This window comes from Triticum urartu, chromosome 3A (genome assembly GCF_056163025.1).
Source record: "Triticum urartu cultivar PI428250 chromosome 3A, HENAU_Tu73, whole genome shotgun sequence".
NCBI lineage: Eukaryota > Viridiplantae > Streptophyta > Magnoliopsida > Poales > Poaceae > Triticum > Triticum urartu.
Window position 1 is genome coordinate 558,648,520 of NC_141875.1, and position 10,341 is coordinate 558,658,860.

Sequence of the window (10,341 nt, forward strand, 5' to 3'; positions counted from 1 at the left end):
TATCATGTGTTTGCCTTACATCAAAGTAGTGATTGTTAGTATCATGCACGCATGAGTTCTGAAAAGAGAATTTTATTGCTTTTTCTTGTCGGTTTTACTTGACAATTCAAAATCAATAAAGCGGAAGGAAGTTAGCAAGGCAGCGGATAAAGGTGCTCCTTTCAAACGGAGGGTCTCTACAGTTTCTACTCCTCCACACCCCCAAGATGATTTCCAAGACAACACATGCATAGGCACTCAATAAAGCTGTGTTTATGATGAGCACGTCTCCCCTAGTGCAACATCACCGATGCTCCCTCTAACTTGGCACTGTTATATGTGGTTGCATGTTATGTGTGATGTCTAGCTTGTATTGCTTCTAATTTTGTTGAATTCCATCTGCTTACTTTACACATTATACTTGAATAAGACATGTGTTCCTGTTTCTAGAACATAAAATATCTGTCTATCACACCATGTTCTCACATCAAATTACTACTGTTGTGTAACCTGCAACAATCACTTATCATAAGACACGTTTGACTTCGGAGTGTGATATAGGTTACATCTCACATTCTTTTCTAGCTTGTATTACTAATTTGTTGAAATGACACTTATGACAAGAAAATTTTAACTTGGTAGAGTGTTATTCGTTGCATCTTTCATATGGTGTCTAGCTTTCATTGCTTCTAATTTGTTGAAATGTCTTCTCCTTAGTTTACACATCATAAGCTGTGAATATGCAATGCTGTGAATATGCAACGGCACTAATGACGAGAGACCTCTAACATGGTAGTGTGATATTGTTTGCATCTTGCATATGATTTATTTCTTGTACTGCTTCACATTTGTTTAAACGCCATTTATGATGAGACACTGTTAACTTGGCAAAGCGATATTTGTAGCATCTTTCATAAGGTGTCTACCTTCCATTGCATTGCTTCTAATTTGGTGAAATGTCTTCTTCTTAGTTTACACATCATAGTTCTGGTTATCTCTTCCGTCCTGTTTTTCATACATATTACATCCTCCTATCATGTGGTTGTCTAACATCAAAGTTCAGTTCGTCTGCATCACGCATCAATTTGTTCTGAAGAACTAAATTGTTATTCATTTTTCTTGTCGGCTTGACTTAACATGGCACAGAGAAAGAGGAAGAAACACAGAATGGCAGGGAATGAGAAGCGGATGAATCCTGTAGATTCTGCTGGTACTAATGGTGCAATAGAAGGTCAAAGTCCAGCAGAAAATTCTACAAACACGGCATCCCATGCTACACGAGTTGCAAAAAAAGACAAACAGAAACAAATAGCTGCCACCAAACAAGCAGAGACAGCCCTAATTCTTGCAACACCTACCACATTACTACCAGCTGCACGACGTACTCGTGTGTCAACTGAGCTAGCAGCACGTTCCCAAGCTCCCTTGCCACCTGACACTACTTCCCAAGCACTCTTGACACAAGACGAGTTGGCAATATCAGATGAACCTTGTGAGCTTCAACAGCAAGAAGGTAGTTGCTGGAGTCAAGTTACAGTTGCATGCTTCTTTATATGTAGTCTCATAGCTTGATGTACACTAACACTTCCTATGTTTGTTGTTGGACTAGCACCTAGGCGCAAGAGAAAACAAACATCAGGGATAATGCTCGATAGGTTAACTAAATTTAGAGGAGGAAGAATGGAAATCCGTTTTGAGGCAGGTTTAAAAAGGCCACGTGATGCTACAGAGTTAGCCAAGTTAGTATCAGAGGCAGCGGTTGCTGTTAGGTGTCATGTACGTATCCTCCCAACATGGATTCAGTACAGGAATGACAAAGACGAAACCCAGTTCAACATCTTCCTCGACCATTTATCTGTAAGTATGGTTATGTATGGAAACTAGTAATATTGTCTTGCTCTATCCAATACTTTCTAGGTTGCTGATAATGAGACTCCCATAATTTTCAACAGATGAGGTTCAAGTTGGGTAGCCAAGATGATGCAACCAGACAAGCTTGCACCCATGTTTTCAAGTCTGCTCTACGACAGTATCGGTATAACTTGAAGAAAACTCACTTTGAAGGCAAGGCTAACAGTGAACTTGCCCAAACATCTCCAGTGGAAAAAAATATCTGATGAAGACTGGAGAGGCCTCGTTAAACACTAGTCCGATCCGAAGTATCAGGTACATTATATATATGTCATCAGATCACATGTTGAAGTCCTATTTACGCATGTGCCACACAAATCTATCTTCTTGTAGGTGAACTATTCAAAGAATAAGGCCAACCGTACGAAAGTGAAATTCTAACAGACGACAGGATCTCGTAGCTATATTGCACACTGCGAGGCTCTTGTAATTAGCTGTTGTTTCACTCTTTTCGCTGTACCATATTATCAGATCTATATTGACTTGTTCCAAATGCAGAGGAAAGCCCGCAAGGACCAAAAAGTACCTGAACCAAATGCTGTGGAAATCTTCAAGGACTGTCACACCAGCAAAGAAGGGCATGACTACACCAGTCAAAGCCGTTGTTGTAAGTCCTTAATCCTCATGCCTTTTAACTACTACTTACTCTGACTTGTGCCTTGAACTGCATGGTTTGCAGCCAATGTCTATTACTCTTTTCAATTTTATACACAATTGTCTTAGCGTATCATTGCACCTTACAAGGTTTAAAAGAGAGGAGTGATGTTCCTTTGATCTTGACCCGTAATCTAGTTTCGTGCTGGACTTGCCCACACAACGTTACAATTGCCTGTTTGTCTGTTCTCAGTTGTTTTATGATATGAATGACGTCATACTATGCTCACCGTATTATAAACTTCGTCTATTTATCCTTAGCCCTCAATACAATGTGAAGAAATAGACAATACATTAGCGATGGCACATGGTCATATATTTGAAACCTGGTTTTATTATGTACTTTGCAATAAAATACAACTAATAGTTTACATGGGTTCACCAGAATAAGTTCTGTATATAGACCAAAACTATTTTGTTTGGTTTTGTTGCCTCCTTAATATCTTCTGTTCTGGTACTACTAATGTAAAACCTCAACTTTTTAGCGAGCTATGGAAAAAATGGTGGAACCGCCATCTTCTGAAGGTGGCGAGACAACTATAACCGCAATGTCAGCTCTTGCTGCAGTGGGTCAGTACCTGTCCACTAACAGTGCCAAAAGCACGTTCCTGCGTAATACTGGGTTGGTTGTTAAGGCAATATCGTCCAAACTACCTCATGATCAAGATATGCAAGCTCAAAGCAATGTTGTATCTGCGCTCCAGACACAAGTCCATTCCCTAGCAGAGACCCTTTGTGAAATAAAGAGAAACATTGCTCAATGTCGTCAAGATATGCATGGTTTTGAAATCAGACTATCAGACATTTGCTATGTTGTTCAGGAGCCTAGGGGAAATGAAGGCGATGATTATGGTGCTCCATCGGACAATACAACATAAAAACGTAACAGTCAGGTCAAATGAACTGAGTTTCTGAACTTCTGGTGGTGCATTTATCTGCTAGACTGTTAAGTTTTATGCCAACCTTCCTTTTGTTATATAGTTGTAACTAGCGGGTCCACCCGCGCAATTGCGCGGCTAAGATTGGTACTCCCTCCGTTTCTTTTTACTCAGCATATAAGATTTGGTCAAAGTCAAACTACACAAAGTTTGACCAAATTTATATAAAAAATATGAACATCTACAATAGTAAAACTATATAGTATGAAAATACGTTTCATGGTGCATCTGATAATATTGATTTCATATTGTGAATGTTTATATTTTTTAATATAAAGTTAGTCAAACTATACAAAGCTTGACTTTGACCAAACCTTATATGCCGACTAAAAAGAAACGGAGGGAGTATATTTTATATATTTTTTATAATTGATATGTGTTTGCTATTTTTCGTACTCATATGGATATGTATTTTTTTTCTTTGACATTGCACAAAAGTTTATAATTGTTGCCAGTTGAACACCTTCATATGCATTTTCCTCTTCATAGTATTCTTTGTCTTTCAGCTGAGCGCCTCCATATGCATTTTTTCTCTTCAATACTATTCTTTATGTTTCAATCATCTCTGTCTATTATTTTAGTTTGCCAAAAAATTATTTTGTGTGAATGCCCAACATTTTCTTTCTTTGTTTTTTTACTACATGTTCCTAATCCATCATGGAATACTGAATTTTGTATCTTTTTTTTAGAAAATTCTGGAGCTAATTCCCCACAATATATTCTGTACCTAATATACTCAATTGTGTAAGAAATGAAATGAAAACATAGGAGTGAATAAATGGAATAGAAAATCTAATGAATATTAGTTTTCATTTCATAAGTACTTCATATTATACTCCCTCCGTTCCTAGTCTTTGTAGAGATTTTATTATAAACCACATATGGATGTATATAGATGTATTTTAAAGTGTAGATTCACTTATTTTACTCCGCATGTGGTTTATAATGAAGTCTCCTCAAAGACTTATAATTAGGAACGGAGGGAGTAGTACTCTGTAAGTTACAGCCAGCAAACCATGGGTCAACGACTCGGCGTGCTACCCTTCCCAGCCAAAAAAAGAAAACCCAAATTCTCGGTCTCCTCCCGTTTCTTTTTCACCGTTCCTTGCCTGATCCATAGATTCATCCACATTCGTTGCTAGATCCTGCCAAGGGAGGAGGACGGGGTGAGAAGGAGAAGGGGGATTTGCGGCGGAGTGCGGTGGCCGCATGCTCTCGGCGACGGCAGGTCCTCCAGCTCGACCACACGTGCCTGCTGCTCGCCCCCGCCGTCAATTGGATGGTCGTGGAGTTGGGCCCCTTTGAACCTGAGCGGTCGCTCTCCTCCAGGTAATCTCTCCTCTTCCTATTCCTTCTCCTCCCTTCCCAGATGCCTGGTCTTCTAGGCTCCAGCAATGGCACGGATTTTGGTTTCTTTATGGAGATTTTCTATGGCTATGAGAAATTTGTTCGTCCATGTGAAAGCGAGTGGCTGCACCAAATCCATCCAGTGGCCTGCCCGTGCATCACTAAAGCTGGGAAGGAGATGCTCTTGGAGGCCAGATCGGCGAGGCTGGGGCACGCGTTCCAGCCTCAGATTCTGCGCCCCTAGCAGCAAGGTCGCGAGGCAAAGCGGTCGCATGGGAGGCCACTGGAGAATATGATAAATCTGTTTTGCTGAGTGGCGCTGCTCTCCTGTTTGTGCCACTGGGCCGAGAGCTGTGTCGTCGGGTTCGACAGCCATATTCTTCATAGTGTTCCTCGTCGTCTGTGGCAGAGTAGTAGGGATGGGTATGACTGCCTTACTACTCTCCCAACATCCTTTGCATTCTTCTTTTTCTGCGCACAGTATATATGTACTTTATAAAAGCTTGTTTACTTAGTTGATCCGTTAAATTTATTCAGAGATAAGGTTGAGTTACTTGGTTGTTCTGTTTTTATTACAATTCAGACAATAAGCTCGTACATTTGGACTATTTCTAGGATATAAATTGTAGAATTATTTATCTTGCCATTGATGTGCCTTGCGTTGCTTTAGGGAATTGAGCTTATGCTGTTTTTTAGTTAACATTCTGCCAAACTTTGGTTACTGTCTCTTCAACACATCCATATTAATTATATGAAGTTACGTATAGCAAAAAGTGTTCAATATTTCATTGTCTTGTAGAGAATCCATGGGTGGAGGCACGTTGTGGGCTTGCTACTGCTGTCAGCTTCCACCTATGTAATGTGCTACAACTTTGCATCATTACTACTTTCTGCACACCGGCTGATTCATCACAGGTATGTTTCCTCCCTGTAGTTGGATAAAAGGTGTATTCTTTCTATTTGTTGTTACCATATAGTATTAGCAAGTTAAATTAATGATATGTGTTTTTAAGACAAAAGAAAAAGGCTTGCATGTATTAACTGAATTTGGTCCATATGTGTTAATTGATATGCAATAGAGTTTTCACATGTGTTGTAGGTGATGCATATAACACTGGAGCTTTTCTCATTGTTCTCTTCAACTGAAAAGGCTAGACAGAAGAGCTGTTACCAAGAACATAAAACTCACTAAAGTGCATGTCTGAATTTAATAGACCTTTCCATAGTAACCATGAATGTAATTAGAAAATGCATGCAGGATCAAATATGCAAATTGTACATTGATGACCTATGGAAAATATCTGAACTCAAATGGATGAACTTATGATTTAGAACAACTCTTACTAACCTTTCAAATTTCAGAATTTACGGGAATCACTTGTCGAATATGTCATCTTCTAGAAAAATACTCTGCAGACGACACAATAGCTACTGTTACTTTAGGACTACAAAATAATCTATTAGACTCATTTTGCAGCGATAAGAAATTGCGCAGCTAGAATTTATATGTTTTTAATTTTAATGAAGGATCTGGTTTTGTTATTTTGCTTTACTCATACGAACTTGCATTTTTCTTTTTCTTTTTTAACATTGTATGGAAGTTTATAATAATGGTTAATTTGAACACCTTAGTATGCATTTTTTTTGCTTCAAACGGTTCTTCGTGTTTCAGTTATCTTCATATGTTATTTTAGTTTGTACAACTTCTTTTTTGCGTATGCCCACCATTTTCGTTTTTTTGTAGGCTTTCATGCATGTTTTTAATCCATCAGGGAATACTGAATTTAGTACTGGAGTAGTTTATTTTGTGAGAAAATTCTGTAGCTAATTTCCGGCAAAAAATTCTTTACGTAATGACCCAATTGTGTGAGAAATGAAATAGAGATATGAGTCTAGGAGTAAAAAACAGAAATAGAAAAAACTTATATTCGTTTTCATTCCACGTAAGTCACAACAGGCTGACCATGGGTCAACGTGGTGCTACCCATTCCATTATGTGTAGATAGAAAGTATCCCTTCCTCACTAATCTCTTCCACTCCTCTCCTCTCCTCCACTGGCTGCCCGACCATTATGTGTGGAAAGCAAGTCCCTTCCACTCCTCTCCTCCACTGGCTGTCCGACTTTGAGGACTTTGAGATGGGAATACAGATGGAGAGGGTGTGCCAAATTGATGGCCTGCTCGTCCAGAAGGGGAGTGGCTGCACCAAATTGAGTGGCCTGCCTGTGTATCACCAAAGCTGGGAAGGAGATTTTCCGCCAGATCTGGCCGAGGCTCCGGCACGCGTTCCAGCCACGGGCTCTGCGAGGCCGTGAGGCAAAGCGGTCGCCGGGGAGGCCACTGGCGAATATGAGAGACCCATAGTTTTTAGCTTCCTTGAGTGTCCCTGCTCTCCTATTCGTGTCAGTGGGCCAAAAGCTGTGCCGTCAGGTTCGACGGCCATGTTCTCCGCAGCATTCCTGGCCGTATGTGGTAGAGGAGTGGGATGGGTATGACTGTCTTACTACTCTCCCATCATCCTCTGCATTCCTCTCTTGATGGGCACAGTATATACGTACTTTTAAAGTTCACTTAATTACTTAGTTGATCTGTTAAATCTATTTAGATGTAAGGTAGAGTTACCTAGTTTTGTTAAATTATAATTCATACGCTGACCTGATACATTCTGTTGTTGTTCATGTAAGGATCTTTTATAAATTATAGTTATTTAATTTGCCATTGATTTGTGTTGTGGTTTTTAGGGAATTGAAGCCCAACTTTGACTATTGTCTCTTCAACACATCGGTATCAATTATATGGAATTTCGTATAGCAAAAGGTATATCTATGATATCCATCTACTACATATAACATCTATATATTTTTATATTTCATTGTCTTGTCTGCACATGTTAACATGTATATACAATAAATGCAGTGTCAGGAAATAGTAATTTGCATTGGCTTGTGATTGGTTGATTTACCTTTGTGGAGAGTCCACAGGTGGAGGCGAGTTGAGGGCTTCCTAATTGCTACTGCTGTCAGGTTCCACCTATGTAATGTGCTACAACTTTGCATCATTCTTACTTCCTCCACACTGGCTGTTTCTTCACAGTAAGGCAAAAGGAAGAAGGCTTACATGTATTAACAGAATTTGGTTCATATGTGTTAATTGATATACAATAGATTTTTCACATGCCATGAACATATAACTCACGGAAGTGCATGTCGGAATGTATTCCAAATAATTATAATGTGACATACTTCTGATGGTGCCAACATTTAACCATTATCTAATAATTGTCCTCCTTATATTGATTCGATGTCAAGTATTCTTTCTTTATCTCAGTACTCATAAATGGTTCGGCTTACTTTCAACACAATTATTGTATAATATTTGACACTTCTCAGATTTCCCATCTAGTGAGTTGACCAATTTTGCTACCATTGTTATTACTGCAGAGTAAGTATAATATGGAAGTTCTTGTTCAAATTAGTAGAATATATGCTTACCGGGTGTTAGAATTTGTAGATATATACCACAATTGTCACTACAGATTAAATATAATATGAAAGTTCTTGTCAGTTTTCTTTGTAGTTAGTTTGCGAATCACAACATGATCATTTGAATATTTTGTTGTAACAAATCTATCATAGCTATTGTTGTGAAAGAAAAATCCTTAAAAAATCACCCAATAGCAACCCGAAGAAGTTAAGAGATATAAATAATTCAGATATGGTTCCATTATGCTCCCTCTGTTCAATAATATATGACGTTTTTTGACAGTACACAGTGCCGAAAACGTCTTATATTATGGGATAGAGGGAAGTTTGTGATTTTTTTTTGTTATTCTTGATTCCACATGCTTCATTTGGGTGAATAATCCATTGACATCCAAATTTGGAGATATTAATTCACCTATGTAATGTGCATAATCTATGACACATTTTTGCTATGATGAATATGTAAATAAATTCTGTACAGTTCCATAAATACACAGTGATGCATTTTTGTTGTAAAGATAATGTAAATAACTTTTTATAGCTTTGCAAATAAGATTAACCTTGATGTATAAATCCGATCAGAGTATAGGTAGCTATGCAATGGTCATGCGTCACATCATTAGTCTAAGGCTCTAACCACATCCATGGAGAATCTAACATCTCAACCACGCATATCTGTTTGTTCCAGAAGCTATGAAATTGAGGTATGCAGAAGATGAAGAAACCTGAGAACTGATGATCCAAAGAAGAGTCGGAGCTCGAGCATCACATAGCCGTCAACTATGGTGGCTTGTAGGCAGATGTGTCTCAGACCGAAGTTGTTACCGCTGGACCGTGGTTACATGCATCCTAGCTCTTGGAGGCAGCGGTGCGGGGAGATATGCATGTGCAAGGAAAAGAAGTGGGCGAAGGCCGAAGAAGCAATCTATGCCTCCCTAGCGCTGGGTCCTGCTCCTCGATATGTCACCTTAGTCATGGCTGCCTTATCCCTCATGCTGCTGATTTGAACCTGCCCTACTCTCCTAGGCTGCTCGAGGGCTTCAGCGCGTGCCTTGCCGACAACACGGAAGGAAGAATCAGAAGTGACGGCTAGAGCGCTAGGAAATTGAAAACCATAGCAATTGATCTTCTCTATAAAACGTGTGTGCAAGGGACGTGGAACCTGCTTCAGGGAAGAAGAGATGGATCACTTGAGAGAAGAGACCAGCTTTGATCCTTTATTGGACAGACAATTTTTTTTTGTTTTTTTTGCTAATTGCCTAGTCCATATTGTCCATGTATTGGAAGCATGTAAACGTGTGGCTCCTGGAGTTTGTAGGGAAACCTGCTATATTGCTTTTGGATATGTGTAAGGGCTTTGTTTTTTATTTTCCCTTTTTTGCTTTCCAATTCGGACATGCATCAGTTCATACGTGATTGTATATTGGACTCAAACAATACGTGTCCATGTAGTCCTTCCTATGCGCGCTAGTGTTATGGTTCTATGCATCTAACATGACATCATAAAAGTTCAATACTGCTGGTAAATATATTTTTACATGTTACGTAGAAACTTTAAATCTCGACCGTTGTTATTCTAATCAAACGGTGTAAAAAAGATTAGCATATGTGGACAAACGTGATGGCTTGTTTTACTTTTGTTTTAATTATATAATAGAAGATTTGTTTTGGTGCGATATAAAATTTATTCTTAACGTGCAGCCACCGCCTGAAGAAAACAGCAAGCCATTTTTGTATAGTGTAGGGTGTTCCCTATATTTGCACTAGTGGCGATCTTTGATGTTGAGTGAATGTAATCTGTGCAATCGCCTTAATAGCCTAGCGTTAGTTTCGCCCTTATTTATTTCCTAGTCTTCTTTTTTCCTGGTTTGCTAGTGGCCGCAACTACCATGGGCCATATACGGGCCATAGGATCCACGGGTCTCCTACGGGCCGTCGATAAATGGGCCTGTAATCGGTGGGCCTCGGGCCGTCGGATAAATGGGTCTACATGGGCCATAACCGGGCGTAATTGGTATTGGCCCAGCACGG

The 10,341-nt window shown here is 39.3% G+C and overlaps 1 long non-coding RNA gene across 4 annotated transcripts; it reads left to right on the plus strand.

Annotated features, from left to right (window-relative positions):
• The first annotated feature begins 4,474 nt into the window (after nt 1-4,474).
• On the plus strand, nt 4,475-9,683 carry LOC125545079 (uncharacterized). 4 transcript variants are annotated; one of them, XR_007299888.2, is made up of 5 exons: nt 4,475-4,811; nt 5,629-5,744; nt 7,570-7,645; nt 7,745-8,269; nt 8,999-9,683. It is a non-coding gene; the product is annotated as an uncharacterized LOC125545079 (long non-coding RNA). The 4 variants fall into 4 exon arrangements; XR_015619388.1 differs by having other exon boundaries at nt 4,478-4,811; nt 7,745-7,920; XR_007299886.2 differs by having other exon boundaries at nt 4,480-4,811; nt 7,745-7,862.
• The last annotated feature ends 658 nt before the right edge of the window (nt 9,684-10,341 follow it).